At 41.8% G+C, this 23,067-nt stretch overlaps 1 protein-coding gene across 1 annotated transcript in view; it reads right to left on the reverse strand.

The window, feature by feature from the left end:
- Positions 1-23,067, reverse strand: part of NRG3 (neuregulin 3) — a 1,406,690-nt gene that overhangs the window by 1,204,109 nt on the left and 179,514 nt on the right. The window lies entirely within an intron of this gene.

The following is a 23,067-nucleotide window of genomic DNA, read 5'->3' on the forward strand; positions in this document are numbered from 1 at the left end:
TCAGTGCCACGTATTTCAGTGCCACGTATTTCAGTGCCACGTATTTCAGGCACTGAAAAATACGTGGCACATAAATACTTCAGTGCCACGATATTTCAGTGCCACGATATTTCAGTGCCACGATATTTCAGTGCCACGATATTTCAGTGCCACGTATTTCAGTGCCACGTATTTCAGGCACTGAAAAATATGTGGCACGTAAATACGTGGCACGTAAATACGTGGCACGTAAATACGTGGCACTTAAATACGTGGCACTTATATACGTGGCCACTGAAATATCGTTGCACTTATATACGTATATAAACGTATATTTCAGTGCCACGTATTTCAGTGCCACGTATTTCAGGTTAGGGGTAGGGTTAGGGGTAGGGTTAGGGTTTTTTATTTTTTTCTTGTTTTCTTGTGTTTTTCTATAAAAACGCATGCGTTTTACCGCGTTTACATGCATTTTTTCACACATGCGTTTTTTTTTAAAAACGCATGCAGATAAAAACGCAAGTGTGAAACCAGACTAAAAGACACTTTTTATAGCAAAAAAGTTTTTGCGTCTCCACATTTTGAGACCTATAATTTTTCCACATTTTGGTCCACAGAGTCACGTGAGGTCTTGTTTTTTGCGGGACGAGTTGACGTTTTTATTGGTAACATTTTCGGACACGTGACCATTTTTTATCACTTTTTATTCCGATTTTTGTGAGGCAGAATAACCAAAAACCAGCTATTCATGAATTTCTTTTGGGAGAGGCGTTTATACCGTTCTGCGCTTGGTAAAATTGATAAAGCAGTTTTATTCTTCAGGTCAGTACGATTACAGCGATATCTCATTTATATCATTTTTTTATGTTTTGACGCTTTTATACGATAAAAACTATTTTATAGAAAAAATAATTATTTTGGCATCGCTTTATTCTGAGGACTATAACTTTTTTATTTTTTTGCTGATGATGCTGTATGGCGGCTCTTTTTTTGCGGGACAAGATGACATTTTCAGCGGTAACATGGTTATTTATATCCGTCTTTTTGATCGCATGTTATTCCACTTTTTGTTCGGCGGTATGATAATAAAGTGTTGTTTTTTGCCTCGTTTTTTTTTTTTTTTTCTTACGGTGTTTACTGAAGGGGTTAACTAGTGGGACAGTTTTATAGGTTGGGTCGTTACGGACGCGGCGATACTAAATATGTGTACTTTTATTGTTTTTGTTTGTTTTTTTTAGATAAAGAAATGTATTTATGGGAATAATATTTTTTTTATTATTATTATTTATTTAGGAATTTTTTTTTTTTTTTTTTTTACACATGTGGAAATTTTTTTTTTTACTTTTTTACTTTGTCCCAGGGGGGGACATCACAGATCGCAGATCTGATAGTGTGCACAGCACTCTATCAGATCCGCGATCATACTTTCATCGGAGCAGGCTGCAGCTTTCATCTGCAGCCTGCTCCGACCCGGAAGTGCTCCCTGCAGGACCCGGATACAGCCCCTCGGCCATTTTGGATCTGGGGCCTGCAGGGAGAAGACGTTCGGTACGAGGTGAGTACATCACCTTGTACCGATCGTCTCAGGGAAGCACGCAGGGAGCCCCCTCCCTGCGCGATGCTTCCCTGTACCGCCGGTACACAGCGATCATGTTTGATCGCGGTGTGCCGGGGGTTAATGTGCCGGGGGCGGTCCGTGACCGCTCCTGGCACATAGTGCCGGATGTCAGCTGCGATATGCAGCCGACACCCGGCCGCGATCGGCCGCGCTCCCCCCGTGAGCGCGGCCGATCGCGTATGACGTACTATCCCGTCACCGGGAATTAAGGCCCACCCCACCTCGACGGTATAGTACGTCATACGGGCTTAAGGGGTTAATGCAAGTTCAATTTTCATATTATAATTTTTTTAAATTTAAGTAACCCAAATTTTGAGAGGCTCACATTCATAAGACTTCACGCATAGTGATTGGTTTTCTTACTTTTGACTGAAACATAGCTATAAGGGGTGTTGAGGCAACATTTTCACCCCAACCCTAAAGTATGAGATGTGCATTAAAAAGCACAAGATATGTAAAGAGCATAGCTGCAGGACTTACATTGGGTTCCTGGACTATTAATGTAAAGTACACCTATGTTTCTTTTCTGTGGAGAAAAGGCACATAATGTTTATAAATATAAATATATATATATATATATATATATATATATATAAAATTATTATTATTATTTATTTATATAGCATCATTAATTCCATGGTGCTGTACATGAGAAAAGGGTTACATACAGGGTTGTAGATATCGTTTACAGTAAACAGGTTTACAGTGACGGACTGGGACAGAGGGGAGAGGACCCTGTCCTTGTGGACTTACATTCTATGTATTCTATCATACCATTATGTTTGTGTCCTTCAGTCATGGATGAAGCCCCAGTAATCAAACATCCTCATTCCGGCAGCCTCATTTCTGCAACCTCAGTTCCTGAGATCAATGGTTGGTGACAAAAATTGAATAGAAAGAGACAATTTATTTGAAAATTACAGCAAGGCTGGAGCTCCGATAGTGAAACTTTATTTATGTAACTTTGGAAAAAAAACCTCTAAGGGATTGGAAATTGGATAAATTAAGTGTAAAAAAAGATTATATAATCTGACATTGTTTTAAACTAAGAATATTTGTAAAATATCTACTATATAATTGTCTAAGGGTACTTCCGTCTTTCTGTCTGTCTGTCGCGGTTATTCGTTCGCTAATTGGTCTCGGCAGCTGTCTGTCATGGCTGCCGCGACCAATCAGCGACGCGCACAGTCCGGAAGAAAATGGCCGCTCCTTACTCCCCGCACTCACTGCCCGGCGCCCGCATACACCCCTCCGCTCACCGCTCACACAGGGTTAATGGCAGCTTTAACGGACCGCGTTATGCCGCGGTGTAATGCAGTCCGTTACCACTACTATTAACCCTGTGTGACCAACTTTTTACTATTCATGCTGCCTATGCGGCATGAATAGTAAAACGAATGTTGAAAATAATAAAAAAAAAATAAAAAAACTTTATATACTCACCGTCCGTGGGCCCCTCGGATCCAGAACCGGCGTTTCCCACTTGCGACGCTCCGGTGACTGCTCTATGCTCGATCTCGCGAGATGATGACGTTGCGGTCTCGCGAAACCGCTACGTCATCATCTCGCGAGGCCGCAGCATGGAGCAGTCACCGGAGTGTTGCAAGCGGGAAAGGCCAGTTCTGGATCCGGAGGCTCCGGAAGGTGAGTATATAACTATTTTTTATTTTATTTCTTTTTTTAACAGGAATATGATGCACACATTGCTATATACTACGTGGGCTGTGCAATATACTACATGGGCTGGGCAATATACTACGTGGCTGAGCAATATACTACATGGGCTGTGATATACTACATGGGCTGCGCAATATACAACGTGGGCTGGGCAATATACTATGTGGGCTGCGCAATATACTTCGTGAGCTGCGCAATATACAACGTGAGCTGCGCAATATAACATGTGGGCTGCGCAATATACAACGTGGGCTGCGCAATATACTACGTGGGCTGCGCAATATAATACGTGGGCAGCGCAATATACAACGTGAGCCGCACAATATACACCGTGGGCTGCGCAATATACTACGTGGCTGAGCAATATACTACATGGGCTGTGCAATAAACTACATGGGCTGCGCAATATACAACGTGGGCTGGGCAATATACAACGTGGGCTGGGCAATATACTACATGGGCTGTGCAATATACAACATGAGCTGTGCAATATAATACGTGGGCTGCGCAATATACACTATGTTCCAAATTATTATGCAAATGACATTTTTCTCGGATTTTCCTAAATGGTCGGTGCAAATGACAGTCAGTCTAATAAAAGTAATCACCCGTTAGATTATACATCAAATTTTATTGAAGAAACCTCCCAATGATAACAGTATAATCTCCAAAATGAATAAAAACTCAAAATGCACTGTTCCAAATTATTATGCACAGTAGAATTTTTATACATTTGATATGTTTTAAAGAACTGAAAATGCTCATTTGTGGAATTTGCAGCATTAGGAGGTCACATTGACTGAGCAAAAAAGCTATTTAACTCCAAAACATCCAACAGGCCAAGTTACATGTTAACATAGGAACCCTTCTTTGATGTCACCTTCACAATTCTTGCATCCATTGAACTTGTGAGTTTTTGGAGAGTTTCTGCTTGTATTTCTTTGCATGAAGTCAGAATCGCCTCCCAGAGCTGCTGTTTGGATGTGAACTGCCTCCCACCCTCATAGATCTTTTGCTTGATGATCCTCTAAAGGTTGTCTATAGGGTTGAGGTCAGGGGAAGATGGTGGCCACACCATGAGTTTATCTCTTTTTATGCCCATAGCAGCCAATGACTCAGAGGTATTCTTTGCAGCATGAGATGGGGCATTGTCAGCATGAAGATGATTTTGCTCCTGAAGGCACGTTTCTGCTTTTTAGACCATAGAAGAAAGTTGTCAGTCAGAAACTCTATATACTTTGCAGAGGTCATTTTCACACCTTCAGGAACCTTAAAGGGCCGTACCAGCTGTTTCCCATGATTCTGACCCAAAACATGACTCCTCCACCTCCTCGCTGACGTTGCAGCCTTGTTGGGACATGGTGGCCATCCACCAACCATCCACTACTCCATCCATCTGAACCATCCAGGGTTGCTCAACAATTATCAGTAAAAAAGACTGTTTGGAAATTAGTCTTCATGTATGTGTGGGCCCAATACAACCATTTCTGCTTGTGAACACTGTTTAAGGGTGGCCGAATAGAAGGTTTATGCACCACAGCAAGCCTTTGAAGGAGCCTACACCTTGAGGTTCGAAAGCAGCAATATCTGCTTTACTGCTTTGTAATGGCTTTTTAGCAGCTGCTCTCTTAATCCGATGAACTTGCCTGGCAGAAATCTTCCTCATTATGCCTTTATCAGCACAAACACATTTGTGCTCAGATACAGCCACAAATCTCTTAACTGTCATGATCTCAATGGCAAGAGAACATAGCATAAGCATATATAGGAACTAGCTCTTGGAAGATGGGAACTGAGCTGACCATGAACTAAACCTAACGCACAACTAGCAGTGGCCGGGTAGCATGCCTACGTTGATTCTAGATGCCCAGCACCAGCCGGAGGACTAAATAAAACTAGCAGAGGAAAATATTAGTCCTAGCTCACCTCTAGAGAAATACCCCGAAAGGAGACAGAGGCCCCCCACATGTATTGGCGGTGAGTTGAGATGAAATAACAAACGTAGTATGAAAATAGGTTTAGCAAATTTGAGGTCCACTTACTACATAGCAGAAGACAGAAAGGACACTTTCATGGTCAGCTGAAAACCCTATCAAAAACACCATCCAGAAATTACTTTAAAACTCTGGCATTAACTCATAACACCAGAGTGGCAATTCCTGTTCACAAGAGCTTTCCAGACACAGTAACGAAACTACAGCTGTGAACTGGAACAAAAATGCAAAAACAAACATGGACAAGAGTCCAACTTATCTAGTAGTTGTCTAGGAGCAGGAACAAGCACAGAGAGGCTTCTGATAACATTGTTGACCGGCAAGCAACTAACAGAGCAGCAAGGTTATATAGCGACTCCCACATCTTGATGGGAACAGGTGAACAGAGAAGATGAAGACACCAGTTCAATTCCACCAGTAGCCACCGGGGGAGCTCAGAATCCAAATTCACAACAGTACCCCCCCCTCAAGGAGGGGGCACCGAACCCTCACCAGAACCACCAGGGCGATCAGGATGGGCCCTATGAAAGGCACGAACCAGATCGGAGGCATGAACATCAGATGCATTCACCCAAGAATTATCCTCCTGGCCATATCCCTTCCACTTGACCAGATACTGGAGTCTCCGTCTGGAAACACGAGAGTCTAAGATTTTCTCCACAATGTACTCCAACTCACCCTCAACCAACACCGGAACAGGAGGCTCAACGGAAGGCACAACCGGTACCTCATACCTGCGCAATAATGACCGATGAAAAACGTTATGAATAGAAAAGGATGCAGGGAGGTCCAAACGGAAGGAAACAGGGTTAAGAATCTCCAATATCTTATACGGGCCGATAAACCGAGGCTTAAACTTAGGAGAAGAGACCCTCATAGGGACAAAACGAGAAGACAACCACACCAAATCCCCAACAGAAAGCCGAGGACCAACACGACGGTGGCGGTTGGCAAAAAGCTGAGTCTTCTCCTGGGACAACCTCAAATTGTCCACCACCTGCCCCCAGATCTGATGCAATCTCTCCACCACAGCATCCACTCCAGGACAATCCGAAGAATCCACCTGACCAGAGGAAAATCGAGGATGAAACCCCGAATTACAGAAAAACGGGGACACCAAAGTGGCAGAGCTGGCCCGATTATTGAGAGCGAACTCCGCCAATGGCAAAAAAGCAACCCAATCATCCTGGTCAGCAGACACAAAACACCTCAGATATGTCTCCAGGGTCTGATTAATCCGCTCGGTCTGGCCATTCGTCTGAGGATGGAAAGCGGACGAAAAAGATAAATCTATGCCCATCCTAGCACAGAATGCCCGCCAAAATCTAGACACGAATTGGGTCCCTCTGTCAGAAACGATATTCTCAGGAATACCATGCAAACGAACAACATTTTGAAAAAACAGAGGAACCAACTCGGAAGAAGAAGGTAACTTGGGCAGAGGAACCAAATGGACCATCTTAGAAAAACGGTCACACACCACCCAGATGACAGACATCTTCTGAGAAACAGGCAGATCTGAAATAAAATCCATCGAGATGTGCGTCCAAGGCCTCTTAGGAATAGGCAAGGGCAACAACAATCCGCTAGCCCGAGAACAACAAGGCTTGGCCCGAGCACAAACGTCACAAGACTGCACAAAGCCTCGCACATCTCGTGACAGGGAAGGCCACCAGAAGGACCTTGCCACCAAATCCCTGGTACCAAAAATGCCAGGATGACCTGCCAACGCAGAAGAATGAACCTCAGAGATGACTCTACTGGTCCAATCATCAGGAACAAACAGTTTATCAGGTGGGCAACGATCAGGTCTATCCGCCTGAAACTCCTGCAAGGCCCGCCGCAGGTCTGGAGAAACGGCTGACAATACCACTCCATCCTTAAGGATACCTGTGGGCTCAGAGTTACCAGGCGAGTCAGGCTCAAAACTCCTAGAAAGGGCATCCGCCTTAACATTCTTAGAACCCGGTAGGTATGACACCACAAAATTAAACCGAGAGAAAAATAATGACCAGCGCGCCTGTCTAGGATTCAGGCGCCTGGCGGTCTCAAGATAAATCAAATTTTTGTGGTCAGTCAATACCACCACCTGATGTCTGGCCCCCTCAAGCCAATGGCGCCACTCCTCAAAAGCCCACTTCATGGCCAAAAGCTCCCGATTCCCAACATCATAATTCCGCTCAGCGGGCGAAAATTTACGGGAAAAGAAGGCACAAGGCCTCATCACGGAGCAGTCAGAACTTTTCTGCGACAACACTGCCCCAGCTCCGATCTCAGAAGCGTCGACCTCAACCTGAAAAGGTAGAGCAACATCAGGCTGACGCAACACAGGGGCAGAGGAAAAACGGCGCTTAAGCTCCCGAAAGGCCTCCACAGCATCAGGGGACCAATCAGCAACATCAGCACCCTTCTTAGTCAAATCGGTCAATGGTTTAGCAATATCCGAAAAACCAGCAATAAATCGACGATAAAAGTTAGCAAAGCCCAAAAATTTCTGAAGACTCTTAAGAGAAGAGGGCTGCGTCCAATCACAAATAGCTTGAACCTTGACAGGATCCATTTCAATGGAAGAGGGGGAAAAAATATATCCCAAAAAGGAAATCCTCTGTACCCCAAAAACACACTTAGAACCCTTCACACACAAAGAATTAGACCGCAAAACCTGAAAAACCCTCCTGACTTGCTGGACATGAGAGTCCCAGTCATCCGAAAAAATCAGAATATCATCCAGATACACAATCATAAATTTATCCAAATAATCGCGAAAAATATCATGCATAAAGGACTGGAAAACTGACGGAGCATTAGAAAGACCAAAAGGCATCACTAAATACTCAAAGTGGCCCTCGGGCGTATTAAATGCGGTTTTCCACTCATCCCCCTGCCTGATTCGCACCAAATTATACGCCCCACGAAGGTCAATCTTAGAGAACCACTTGGCCCCCTTTATGCGAGCAAACAAATCAGTCAGCAACGGCAATGGGTATTGATATTTAACAGTGATTTTATTCAAAAGCCGATAATCAATACATGGTCTCAAAGAGCCGTCTTTTTTTGACACAAAGAAAAAACCGGCTCCTAAGGGAGATGACGATGGACGAATATGTCCCTTTTCCAAAGACTCCTTTATATATTCTCGCATAGCAGCATGTTCAGGCACAGACAGATTAAATAAACGACCCTTTGGGTATTTACTACCCGGGATTAAATCTATGGCACAATCGCACTCTCGGTGCGGAGGTAACGAACCAAGCTTGGATTCTTCAAAGACGTCACGATAGTCAGACAGGAACTCAGGAATTTCAGAGGGAATGGATGATGAGATGGAAACCACAGGTACATCCCCATGAGCCCCCTTACATCCCCAGCTCAACACAGACATAGCTCTCCAGTCGAGGACTGGGTTGTGAGATTGCAGCCAAGGCAATCCTAGCACCAAATCATCATGTAGATTATACAGCACCAGAAAGCGAATAATCTCCTGGTGATCCGGATTAATACGCATAGTTACTTGTGTCCAGTATTGTGGATAATTATTAGCCAATGGGGTGGAGTCAATCCCCTTCAGAGGAATAGGAGTCTCCAAAGGCTCTAAATCATACCCACAGCGTTTGGCAAAGGACCAATCCATAAGACTCAAAGCGGCGCCAGAGTCGACATAGGCGTCCGTGGTAATAGATGACAAAGAGCAAATCAGGGTCACAGATAGAATAAATTTAGACGGTAAGGTGCAAATGGAAACAGATTTACCAAGCTTTTTAGTGCGCTTAGAGCATGCTGATATAACATGAGTAGAATCACCACAATAGAAACACAACCCATTTTTCCGTCTAAAATTCTGCCGCTCGCTTCGGGACAGAATTCTATCACACTGCATACTCTCTGGCGACTTCTCAGTGGACACCGCCAGATGGTGCACTGGTTTGCGCTCCCGCAAACGCCTATCGATCTGAATAGCCATTGTCATGGACTCATTCAGACCCGCAGGCACAGGGAACCCCACCATAACATCCTTAATGGCATCAGAGAGACCCTCTCTGAAAGTCGCCGCCAGGGCGCACTCATTCCACTGAGTAAGCACAGACCATTTACGGAATCTTTGGCAGTAAATTTCCGCTTCATCTTGCCCCTGAGATAGGGACATCAAAGTTTTTTCTGCCTGAAGCTCCAAATGAGGTTCGTCATAAAGCAACCCCAAGGCCAGAAAAAACGCATCCACATTGAGCAACGCAGGATCCCCTGGTGTCAATGAAAAAGCCCAGTCTTGAGGGTCGCCCCGGAGCAAGGAAATCACAATCCTGACCTGCTGTGCAGGGTCTCCGGCAGAGCGAGATTTCAGGGACAAAAATAATTTGCAATTATTTCGAAAATTCTGAAACCCGGATCTATTCCCCGAGAAAAATTCCGGCAAAGGAATTCTCGGCTCAGATACAGGTGCATGACAAACAAAATCTTGCAAATTTTGTACCTTCGTGGCGAGATTATTCAAACCTGCAGTTACACTCTGAAGATCCATTACAAACAGGTGGACACAGAGCCATTCAAGGGTTAAGAGGAGGTAAGAAGCAGCTAGACAGCAATTAAGGGCTAGGCAGCAAAACTCTGAGGGGGAAAAAAAAAAAAAAAAAAAAAAAAATTTCCCTTCAACACTTCTTTTTCTCCTGCTTCAGCCCAAACAATTAACACTTTGATGGCCGGTCAAACTGTCATGATCTCAATGGCAAGAGAACATAGCATAAGCATATATAGGAACTAGCTCTTGGAAGATGGGAACTGAGCTGACCATGAACTAAACCTAACGCACAACTAGCAGTGGCCGGGTAGCATGCCTACGTTGATTCTAGATGCCCAGCACCAGCCGGAGGACTAAATAAAACTAGCAGAGGAAAATATTAGTCCTAGCTCACCTCTAGAGAAATACCCCGAAAGGAGACAGAGGCCCCCCACATGTATTGGCGGTGAGTTGAGATGAAATAACAAACGTAGTATGACAATAGGTTTAGCAAATTTGAGGTCCACTTACTACATAGCAGAAGACAGAAAGGACACTTTCATGGTCAGCTGAAAACCCTATCAAAAACACCATCCAGAAATTACTTTAAAACTCTGGCATTAACTCATAACACCAGAGTGGCAATTCCTGTTCACAAGAGCTTTCCAGACACAGTAACGAAACTACAGCTGTGAACTGGAACAAAAATGCAAAAACAAACATGGACAAGAGTCCAACTTATCTAGTAGTTGTCTAGGAGCAGGAACAAGCACAGAGAGGCTTCTGATAACATTGTTGACCGGCAAGCAACTAACAGAGCAGCAAGGTTATATAGCGACTCCCACATCTTGATGGGAACAGGTGAACAGAGAAGATGAAGACACCAGTTCAATTCCACCAGTAGCCACCGGGGGAGCCCAGAATCCAAATTCACAACACTTAACAGTACGATGATCACGCTTATGTTTTTGGAAAATTTCTAATGTTTTCATCCCTTCACCAAGGCATTGCACTATTTGATGCTTTTCAGCAGCAGAGAGATCCTTTTTCTTTCCCAAGTTACTTGAAAACTGTGACCTGCTTAATAATGTGGAACATCATTTTTAAGTAGTTTTCCTTTAATTAGAATCACCTGGAAAACCAATTATCACATGTGTTTAAGATTGATTTCAGTGATCCATTGAGCACTGAGACACAATACCAACCACGAGTTTATTTTAAAAACAAAAAATTAAATCTTTATGACACTTAAATCCAATTTGCATAATAATTTGGAACACAGTGTACAATGTGGGCTGCGCAATATACAACGTGAGCTGCGCAATATACACCGTGGGCTGCGCAATATACTACGTGGGCTGTGCAATGTACTGCGTGGGCTGCGCAATGTATTACGTGGGCTGTGCAATATAATAAGTGGCCTGTGCTATACACTACGCATACATATTCTAGAATACCAGATGCGTTAGAATCGGGCCACCATCTAGTACAGTATATATTTATATTACATTTAGATGGAAAAAAAAGTGATTATTTCTTAAAGTTCTGTAATTTCAGACTTGTCAATTTACTTAGATGGAGAGTTTCAACTATAGCACCATAGTTTGGTACAGTATCTTTTTTTATACCATCACAATGGAATGGCTTTTTTCTTGTTTAGCTGAAAGCTATGTGCACTCGATAATTACTCTGTCACTGGGTTGGAAATAATTTTCTTCCTATACCGCTCACAGTCTAGTTGCAGACTTAAATGATTGATTAAAAAGGTGCAAAGAAGCAGCATGAAGACTAGCTGAAGATTAACTTTGTTTCATTTTCTGTAGAGTAATTTGTATCTACACCCTACATCCAGATGAGAAACAATTCGAGAAGCACCCAAGGCTAACACAAGACAAACCTATTTCTCCTCTAAATAGAGAACCTTAGTTCTATCATAGCCAAGCTCGGACATACTATACCAAACAAACTGAGTATACAGTTTGGAATTTATGAATCTTAACCCCTTAGTGACAGAGCCAATTTTTACAATTCTGACCACTGTCACTTTATAACTCTGGAATGCTTTAACGGATCAAACTGATTCTGAGGTTGTTTTTTCAAGACATATTGTACTTCATGTTAGTGGTAACATTTCTTCGATATTAATTGCGATTATTTATGAAAAAATGGAAATATGGCGAAAATTTTTAAAATTTAGCAATTTTCAAACTTTGAAATTTTATGCTCTTAAATCAGAGAGATATGTCACACAAAATAGTTAATAAATAATATTACCCACATGTCTACTTTACATCAGCACAATTTTGGAACAAACAATTTTTTTTGTTTGGAAGTTATAAGGGTTAAAAGTTGACCAGCGATTTCTCATTTTTACAACAACATTTGCAAAACCATTTTTTTTAGGGATCATTTCACATTTAAAGTCACTTTGAGGGGTGTACATGACAGAAAATACCCAAACTTGACACCATTCTAATAACTACACCCCTCATGGTGCTCAAAACCACATTCAAGAAGTTTATTAACCCTTGACGTGCTTCACAGCAACTGAAACAATGTGGAAGGAAAAAATGAACATTTAACTTTTTTTGCAAACATTTTACTTCAGAACCAATTTTTTTTCTTTTCTCAAGTGTAAAAAAAGAAAATGAACCACAAAATTTGTTGAGCAATTTCTCCTGAATATGCCGATACCCCATATGTGGGGGTAAACCACTGTTTGGGCACACGGCAGGGCTTGGAAGAGAAGGAGCGCCGTTTGACTTTTTCAATGCAGAATTGGCTGGAATTGAGATCGACGCCATGTAGTGCTTGGAGAGCCCCTGATGTGCCTAAACAGTGGAAACCCCCCACATGTGACACCATTTTGGAAAGTAGACCCCTTAGGGAACTTATCTAGATGTATGGTGAGCACTTTGAACCTCCAAGTGCTTCACAGAAGTTTATAACGTGGAGCCGTGAAAATAAAAAATCACATTTTTTTACACAAAAATTACCTTTTCGCCCACAAATTCTTATTTTCACAAGGGTGACAGGAGAAATTAGACCACTAACCTTGTTGTGCAATTTCTTCTGAGTACGTCGACACCCCATATGTGGGGGTAAACCATAGTTTGGGCGCACGGCAGAGCTTGGAAGAGACGGAGTTCCGTTTGACTTTTTCAATGCAGAATTGGCTGGAATTGAGATCGGACGCCATGTCGCGTTTGGAGAGCCCCTGATGTGCTAAACAGTGGAAACCCCCCACAAGTGACCCCATTTTGGAAACTAAACCCTTTAAGGAACTTATCTAGATGTGTGGTGAGCACTTTGAACCCTGGAGTGCTTCACAGAAATTTATAATGTAGAGCCGTGAAAATAAAAAATCCTTTTTTTCCTCAAAAATGATTTTTTTTACTCACAATTTTTTATTTTCTCAAGGGTAACAGGAGAAATTGGACCACAAAATTTGTTGTCCACTTTGTCCAGAGTACGCTGGTACCCCATATGTGGGGGGGACCACTGTTTGGGCACACATCGGGGCTCGGAAGGGAAGTAGTGATGTTTTAAAATGCAGACTTTGATGGAATGGTCTGCAGGCGTCATGTTGCATTTGCAGAGCTCCTGATGTACCTAAACAGTAGAAACCCTCCACAAATAACCCCATTTTTGAAACTAGACCCCCAAGGAGCTTATCTAGATGTGTGTTGAGCACTATGAACCCCAAACTGCTTCTCAGAAGTTTATAATGTAGAGCCATGAAAATAAAAAAAATCATATTTTTTCCTCAAAAATGATTTTTTACCCCCAGATTTTTACTTTCACAAGGGTAACAGGAGAAATTGGACCCCAAAATTTATTGTGCCAATTATGCTGATTACGCTGATACCCCATATGTGGGGGGGACCACTGTTTGGGCGCATGGCAGAGCTCGGAAGGGAAGGCGCGCAGTTTTGGAATGCAGATTTTGATAGAATGGTCTGCGGGCATTATGTTGCATTTGCAGATCCCCTGATGTACCTAAACAGTAGAAACCCCCAACAAGTGACCCCATTTTGGAAACTAGACCCCCCAAGGAACTTATCTAGATGTGTGGTGAGTGCTTCACAGAAGTTTATAATGCAGAGTCATGAAAATATATATTTTTTTTACACAAAAATTATTTTTTAAGCCCCCAATTTTTTCACTTTCCCAAAGGTAAAAGGAGAAATTGGACCCCGAAATTTGTTGTCCAATTTGTTTTGAGTACGCTGATACCCCATATGTGGAGGGACCACTGTTTGGGCACACATCAGGGCTCGGAAGGGAAGTAGTGATGTTTTAAAATGCAGACTTTGATGGAATGGTCTGGGGGTGTCATGTTGCATTTTCAGAGCTCCTGATGTACCTAAACAGTAGAAACCCCCCACAACTGATGCTATTTTGGAAACTAGACCCCCCAAGGAACTTATCTAGATATGTGGCGAGCATTGTTAACGCCCAACTGCTTCACAGAAGTTTGACGCAAAGCCATGAAAATAAAAAATCATTTTTTTTCCCTCAAAAATGATTTTTAGCCCCTTTTTTATGTTTGCAAGGGTAACAGGAGAAACTGGACCCCAAAAGTTGTTGTCCAATCAGTCCTGAGTACGCTGATACTCCATATGTGGGGGTAAACCACTGTTTGGGCGCATGGCAGAGCGCAGAAAGGAGGGAGCACCATTTGAATTTTTGAGCGCAAAATTGACTGTCGCGTTTGGAGACCCCATGATGTACCTAAACAGTGGAAACCCCCCAATTCTAACTCCAACTGTAACCCCAACACAAGCCTAATGCTAATCCCAACCCAATCCATAACCCTAATCACAACCCTAACGTCAAAACACCCCTAACCCTAATCCCAACCCTAGCCCTAATCAAAACCCTAACGCCAAAACACCCCAACCCTAACCATAACCCTAATCAAAACCCTAAAGCCAAAACACCCCTAAACCTAATTCCAACCCTAGCCATAACCCTAATCACAACCCTAATGCCAAAACACCCCTAACCCTTATCCCAACCCTAACACTAATCAAATTCCTAAGCCCAATCCTAACCTTAAATCTAATCCTAAACCTAACCCTAATCCCAAACGTAACCCTAATGCCAACCCTAACCCTAATACCAACCCTAACCCTAATCCAAACCCTAATCCCAACCCCAACCCTAATTCCAACTCTAACCCTAACTTTAGCCCCAACCCCAACCCTAACTTTAGCCCCAACCCCAACCCTAACTTTAGCCCCAACCCTAGCCCTAACCCTAACTTTAGCCCCAACCCTAACTTTAGCCCCAACCCTAACCCTAACTTTAGCCCCAACCCTAACCCTAGCCCTAACCCTAACTTTAGCTTCCAACCCTAACCCTGATGTGCGATCACATCAGAGGACAGAAAATGGCACACTGCTTTTTTACTTTTTGTGGTTGCTGGTAAACGGTTAATTACCGGCAATCACAAAACAGGGGTCAGAAAAACCGACTCCCAATCATGTTATTTGGGGTCTCGGCTACCCCCGGCAGCCGAGATTCCAAAGATCTGCCAGGTGTCGGCCGGAAAAAGATGATGGTGCCCATGGGGAGCCACGAGGAGCATTGGGGGAGATGGGTGAGTGTCGGGGGGTTATCGGGGACTCCATTTCTCTATGTCTTAAAGCTCATCAAGAGAATGCTAAGAGTGTGCAAAGCAGTCATCAAAGCAAAAGGTGGCTACTTTGAATAACCTAGAATATAAGACATAATTTCAGTTGTTTCACACTTTTTTGTTAAGTATATAATTCCACATGTGTTAATTCATAGTTTTGATGCCTTCAGTGTGAATGTACAATTTTCATAGTCATGAAAATACATATATATATATATACACTCACTGGCCACTTTATTAGGTACACCTGTCCAACTTCTTGTTAACACTTAATTTCTAATCAGCCAATCACATGGCGGCAACTCAGTGCATTTAGGCATGTAGACATGGTCAAGACAATCTCCTGCAGTTCAAACCGAGCATCAGTATGGGGAAGAAAGGTGATTTGAGTGCCTTTGAACGTGGCATGGTTGTTGGTGCCAGAAGGGCTGGTCTGAGTATTTCAGAAACTGCTGATCTACTGGGATTTTCACGCACAACCATCTCTAGGGTTTACAGAGAATGGTCCGAAAAAGAAAAAAAATCCAGTGAGCGGCAGTTCTGTGCGCGGAAATGCCTTGTTGATGCCAGAGGTCAGAGGAGAATGGGCAGACTGGTTCGAGCTGATAGAAAGGCAACAGTGACTCAAATCGCCACCCGTTACAACCAAGGTAGGCCTAAGATCATCTCTGAATGCACAGTGCGTCGAACTTTGAGGCAGATGGGCTACAGCAGCAGAAGACCACACCGGGTACCACTCCTTTCAGCTAAGAACAGGAAACTGAGGCTACAATTTGTACAAGCTCATCGAAATTGGACAGTAGAAGATTGGAAAAACGTTGCTTGGTCTGATGAGTCTCGATTTCTGCTGCGACATTCGGATGGTAGGGTCAGAATTTGGCGTAAACAACATGAAAGCATGGATCCATCCTGCCTTGTATGGAGCATCTTTGGGATGTGCAGCCGACAAATCTGCGGCAACTGTGTGATGCCATCATGTCAATATGGACCAAAATCTCTGAGGAATGCTTCCAGCACCTTGTTGAATCTATGCCACAAATAATTGAGGCAGTTCTGAAGGCAAAAGGGGTCCAACCCGTTACCAGCATTGTGTACCTAATAAAGTGGCCGGTGAGTGTATATATATATATATATATATATATATATATATATATATATATATATATATATATATATTGCACAGAAAGCATAGGGGTAAAGGAGAGCATTATAATTATACACTAAAAAATGTAGCTTTTCTGATGACTTCACTTGTGTTTTGGGTTGCAATTGTGGTGTGAATGCTTCTTCATTTACATTCTCCTAATTCTTTTCTCTCTATATTTACTGTTATATTTAGTCAGTATCTGAGGTCTATAAAAGAGATATAAATGTCTAGCAGAAACCAACTCAATGTTAATATGCCATGGCCACTTCCAACTTTCCATAAAACCTCAATAGCAGAAATATACGTTACATTCATAAGCAATACTGCACCCTATAGGTATTTGCATCACTTTATTTTCCTATGATTGTGATGGTTACGCAGACCTCAGTAAGTCAAAGTGGTCTGAAGGGCTCCAGTGATATCTGTTGTAATACATACTACAGCTGAGTGTTGGGACTACTGTTATCTGTGGGGGCCATAAAGTTTGAAGCCACCTTTACAATGACCTCCCATGATTACCCTTTAAGTTCTACTCTACTTCTTTGCTGCTACTGCAGTGAAATTGTGTGTCATACTTACAATATCTAGTATTACTAGTTAACTCAACATATTTGCTTTAATTTAATAATTAGCATTATTATTTAGTTTTAGAGGTATTCCTCCAGAAAATTGCCCTTTCCTCCATGTTTACAGTATTGATCAAAGGGTTTACTGACCATTTATAGTCTGAATTTGATATGGAATGAAGCATCATCTTCCTCTTTAGAACATATCTGAAAAGGAAGGCACAAAAATATATAAACATATCTTACCCTCTTAACTTCTTTATCCTTTTTATCCTTTTTTTCCCAATGTTAAAAATCTTCTGCTTCTGCTTATCAGTTTATATCAGCCTTACTTCACCCCGTCTTCACACTGCCCATCACCTGGCTATGAGACCACTATCTGCAGAAGTAACCTCACCTTGGGTAACCTCATTCATCGTGGCTAAAAATTGGCTAAGGAACAAGCAGAAAATACTGCGGATTGAAAAATAGTGGGGGCATATTTATCTCTTGATTATTTCTTTATTTAATTTTCCTTTAAAATGAGATTTACTTTTTTGTCCTAGAGAGAAACCCTTTTGGCATTTTGGTCACCACCAGTTCTCTGCACATGTAGACAGTGCAATAAGTCTGAAACATTAATTTATAGCTATATATTCCATGCTTGAATAAGTTTATGACCAAGTAGAAAAGGCTGAACTTTGAAGATATATTTAGAGGCTAAAGATATTTTTTTACTGATGTTCTTTATTTTCACTCTTAATGATAACACCATCATTATTTCAATTCATAGCCCTTTGCAGCCTTGTGAATATACTGTCTATTGTTAAAGTTTGCTGTTGTCAAAATCAATTTCAATAATGTAGTCATGTTGAAGTGCCACATTGTATGACTGGCATGCCTGCTGGCAACTGAACAAATATTTTTTTATTTTTTTTATTTTACTTTCACTTACAAACTGTTGGATCACCAATGATCCTGGCTAGACATTACTCCAGAGTTCTCATTTACATTACTGCATCCTTGAGGGTTATCAAATTGAGAGTTATCAAGCCTTGGGCTACAGTTCATTGCATGCTTAAGGGCAAAATACATGGTAGAAGTAATTAATAGATATGAAACAAATTGATCTAGATCATGGACTCTTGTGGCACATGCATCCCACAAGTAACTTGGGATAACTAGAGCTTCATCTTATTGTTAATAAATGTAACTAATGCGTCTCGATGTGTTATAGCAAATAGGTAAATATGTGAATAAAAGTAATTTTTCAGACCAGATTAAACTTTATATAGTTACATAGTTATTATAGGTTGAAGGAAGACTTTAAGTCCATCTAGTTCAACCCATAGCCTAACCTAACATGCCCTAACATGTTGATCCAGGGGAAGGCAAAAAAACCCATGTGGTAAGAGTAAGCTCCACCATGGGGAAAAAAATTCCTTCCCGACCCCACATACGGCAATCAGACTAGTTCCCTGGATCAACGCCCTATAAAGGAATCTAATATATATACCCTGTAACATTATACTTTTCCAAAAAGGTATCCAGTCCCCTCTTAAATTTAAGTAATGACTCACTCATTACAACATCATACGGCAGAGAGGTCCATAGTCTCACTGCTCTTAAAGTAAAGAATCCGCATCTGTTATTATGCTTAAACCTTTTTTCCTCCCTCCAGAGGTAGAGGATGCCCCCTGGTCCCTGTGACCAGTCTATGATTAAAAGATCATCAGAAAGGTCTTTGTACTGTCCCCTCATATATTTATACATTAACATAAGATCACCCCTTAGCCTTTGTTTTTCCAAACTAAATAGCCCCAAGTGTAATAACCTATCTTGGTATTGCAGACCCCCCAGTCCTCTAATAACCTTGGTCGCTCTTCTCTGCACCCGCTCCAGTTCAGCTATGTCTTTCTTATACACCGGAGACCAGAACGGTGCACAGTATTCTAAGTGTGGTCGAACTAGTGACTTGTATAGAGGTAAAATTATGTTCTCCTCATGAGCATCTATGCCTCTTTTATTGCATTCCATTATTTTATTTGCCTTTGCCTGACACTGGCCACTGAATATGAGTTTGTCATCCACCCATACACCTAGGTCTTTTTCATTGACGGTTTTGCCCAGAGTTTTAGAATTAAGCACATAGTTATACATCTTATTACTTCTACCCAAGTGCATGACCTTACATTTATCCCCATTAAAGCTCATTTGCCATTTATCAGCCCAAGCTTCTAGTTTACATAAATCATCCTGTAATATACAGGTCCTTCTCAAAAAATTAGCATATAGTGTTACATTTCATTATTTACCATAATGTAATGATTACAATTAAACTTTCATATATTATAGATTCATTATCCACCAACTGAAATTTGTCAGGTCTTTTATTGTTTTAATACTGATGATTTTGGCCTACAACTCCTGATAACCCAAAAAACCTGTCTCAATAAATTAGCATATTTCACCCGTCCATTCAAATAAAAGTGTTTTTTAATAACAAACAAAAAAACCATCAAATAATAATGTTCAGTTATGCACTCAATACTTGGTCGGGAATCCTTTGGCAGAAATGACTGCTTCAATGCGGCGTGGCATGGAGGCAATCAGCCTGTGACACTGCTGAGATGTTATGGAGGCCCAGGATGCTTCAATAGCGGCCTTAAGCTCATCCAGAGTGTTAGGTCTTGCGTCTCTCAACTTTCTCTTCACAATATCCCACAGATTCTCTATGGGGTTCAGGTCAGGAGAGTTGGCAGGCCAATTGAGCACAGTAATACCATGGTCAGTAAACCATTTACCAGTGGTTTTGGCACTGTGAGCAGGTGCCAGGTCGTGCTGAAAAATGAAATCTTCATCTCCATAAAGCATTTCAGCAGATGGAAGCATGAAGTGCTCCAAAATCTCCTGATAGCTGGCTGCATTGACCCTGCCCTTGATGAAACACAGTGGACCAACACCAGCAGCTGACATGGCACCCCACACCATCACTGACTGTGGGTACTTGACACTGGACTTCAGGCATTTTGGCATTTCCTTCTCCCCAGTCTTCCTCCAGACTCTGGCACCTTGATTTCCGAATGACATGCAAAATTTGCTTTCATCAGAAAAAAGTACTTGGGACCACTTAGCAACAGTCCAGTGCTGCTTCTCTGTAGCCCAGGTCAGGCGCTTCTGCCGCTGTTTATGGTTCAAAAGTGGCTTTACCTGGGGAATGCGGCACCTGTAGCCCATTTCCTGCACACGCCTGTGCACAGTGGCTCTGGATGTTTCCACACCAGACTCAGTCCACTGCTTCCTCAGGTTCCCCAAGGTCTGGAATCGGTCCTTCTCCACAATCTTCCTCAGGGTCCGGTCACCTCTTCTCGTTGTACAGCGTTTTCTGCCACATTGTTTCCTTCCAACAGACTTACCATTGAGGTGCCTTGATACAGCACTCTGGGAACAGCCTATTTGTTGAGAAATTTCTTTCTGGGTCTTACCCTCTTGCTTGAGGGTGTCAATGATGGCCTTCTTGACATCTGTCAGGTCGCTAGTCTTACCCATGATGGGGGTTTTGAGTAATGAACCAGGCAGGGAGTTTTTAAAAGCCTCAGGTATCTTTTGCATGTGTTTAGAGTTAATTAGTTGATTCGGAAGATTAGGGTAATAGGTCGTTTAGAGAACCTTTTCTTGATATGCTAATTTATTGAGACAGGTTTTTTGGGTTATCAGGAGTTGTAGGCCAAAATCATCAGTATTAAAACAATAAAAGACCTGACAAATTTCAGTTGGTGGATAATGAATCTATAATATATGAAAGTTTAATTGTAATCATTACATTATGGTAAATAATGAAATTTAACACTATATGCTAATTTTTTGAGAAGGACCTGTAAAATTGTCCTCCTCTGTATTAATTACCCTGCAGAGTTTAGTGTCATCTGCAAATATTGAAATTCTACTCTGAATGTCCCCTACAAGGTCATTAATAAATATGTTAAAAAGAAGAGGGCCCAATACTGACCCCTGTGGTACCCCACTGCTAACCGCGACCCAGTCCGAGTGTGCTCCATTAATAACCACGCTTTGTTTCCTATCCCTGAGCCAGCTCTCAATCCACTTACACATATTTTCCCCTATCCCCATTATTCTCATTTTATGTAACAACCTTTTGTGTGGCACTGTATATGACATACTTACTTTTAAAATTCTCTTCTTCTTTTACATTGATTGTGCTTGGCTCCCAAATATTTTTGTTTGCAAAACAACAGTAATTGCATGTGGTTCAGTTACATAATTATGTACACCTTACTGATGTCACCTTTGGTATCCTTCAAGCCGCAGATTATTATTGTTAAAGGGAATCTGTCACCCCCTGGATGAATTTAAGCTATTAATATGGGCTTACAGGAAATAGAATGGTTAAACCAATCTTACCTGTATGTCTCATAGCTGGGGTGCAAATGTTGAGAAAGGCAGTTTTAATGTTATATGTTAATAATTTCTTCCAGCTCCGGGGCATGCGGTGCTTGGATAAAATCCTTGCCTCTTGACTTCAATATAATAGCACCCACTCCCATGCACTTTACAATGACTTGTGACTTGCAGTTGCAGCTCTGTAAACTCGCACATGTGCCATCCACTTGCGCAGATATGTGAACCTTATCCACCTTTTTATGAGTAGAGACATCATTGATCGTCTGCGCAGGTGCCGACGAGGCTCTGCTACTGCGCTGTGACTCACCGCTCCTGTGCAGAAGATTGATGAAGACTCTTCCCATAGAAGGGCAGATGAGGTTCACATAACCATGTGAGTGGACGACACATGCACGGGATTACAGTGCTGCAACTGCACGTCACAGGTCACTGTGACGTGCATGGGTGGGGATGCTATTATAATAGAGAGAAGAGGCAGGGATTTCTTTCAGGCACCGCACACCACGCAATAACATATATTATGAACATTCCAAGTTTAAATACCAACTGGTAATTCAAAATCATGGAATAATTAGTATGAAGAAGAAGCTTGGGAAAATTGTCAAATATAAATAGAGCATTTCAGTTCGATGCATAAAAGAGAGAACGCCAAAGCAAAAATCAAAATGGAACCCTTTATTTGCAAACCTTGATAGAGGCCACATCTCTTTGTTATGCCGTAATATGAAAAGCATAAGCAAACAGTTAAAGCCTGCTCACCGAACAGCTACCGCAGGTGCACGGAACTCCACATTGATTAATGTAGTCACATGTGGGAAAATAAAAAAACTGGTTCCAGCTCCATATTCGTAAAATTCAAACTTGATACTTTATTGATCCATTAAAAGCAGTAGATGTGTAGCTCTCAAAATGCACAACGGGAAAAAAAGGCAACACGTTTCGATCACTGAAGAACTTTGTCAAAGCTTATCACATAATGCCAAGACAACATTAAATAGACACCATGCACCAATAGAAAAACCCCCAAATGTCATATGATTAATCAAAAATACTAAACATATAAAGACAGACAGGATGTGCACCACCAATACACCTTTTTGGTTGAGTATTCATTTAAATCTCTAGTGAGTTTTCTCCTCTTACTCTCCATAATCTCTTCTTCTAATGCTGTTACATTATCATGCATTTTAGTGACCAAAGAGTCAAATTGTGTAAGAGGCTTAAATTAGATTAAAGAGGCATTGACAGTGTCCATTTGTTTTTGTGTATCACTCAACTTTGAGTCTTCATATTTAACAATAAGTCTCATCAAATTCAAAGAGCAATCGCCCAAAATATTGTTCCTTTCGTCAGTAAATTCAGTTGAATAAACAGTGGTGGGTAACTTTTTGATTCGCAATCCTCTCGGGATCATTTCTTTAGCTATATAATTGTTCAAAGTAGTTTTTTTTATGAGGATGAAAATCTGGGCAAAATTTTGAGATCAGGAGTCAATGTGGTAGCCAGGAGGGCTCTAACCATTGGCAATAAAATTTCACCAAGCATGTTCTCT

Source organism: Ranitomeya variabilis, chromosome 4 (assembly GCF_051348905.1).
Source record: "Ranitomeya variabilis isolate aRanVar5 chromosome 4, aRanVar5.hap1, whole genome shotgun sequence".
NCBI lineage: Eukaryota > Metazoa > Chordata > Amphibia > Anura > Dendrobatidae > Ranitomeya > Ranitomeya variabilis.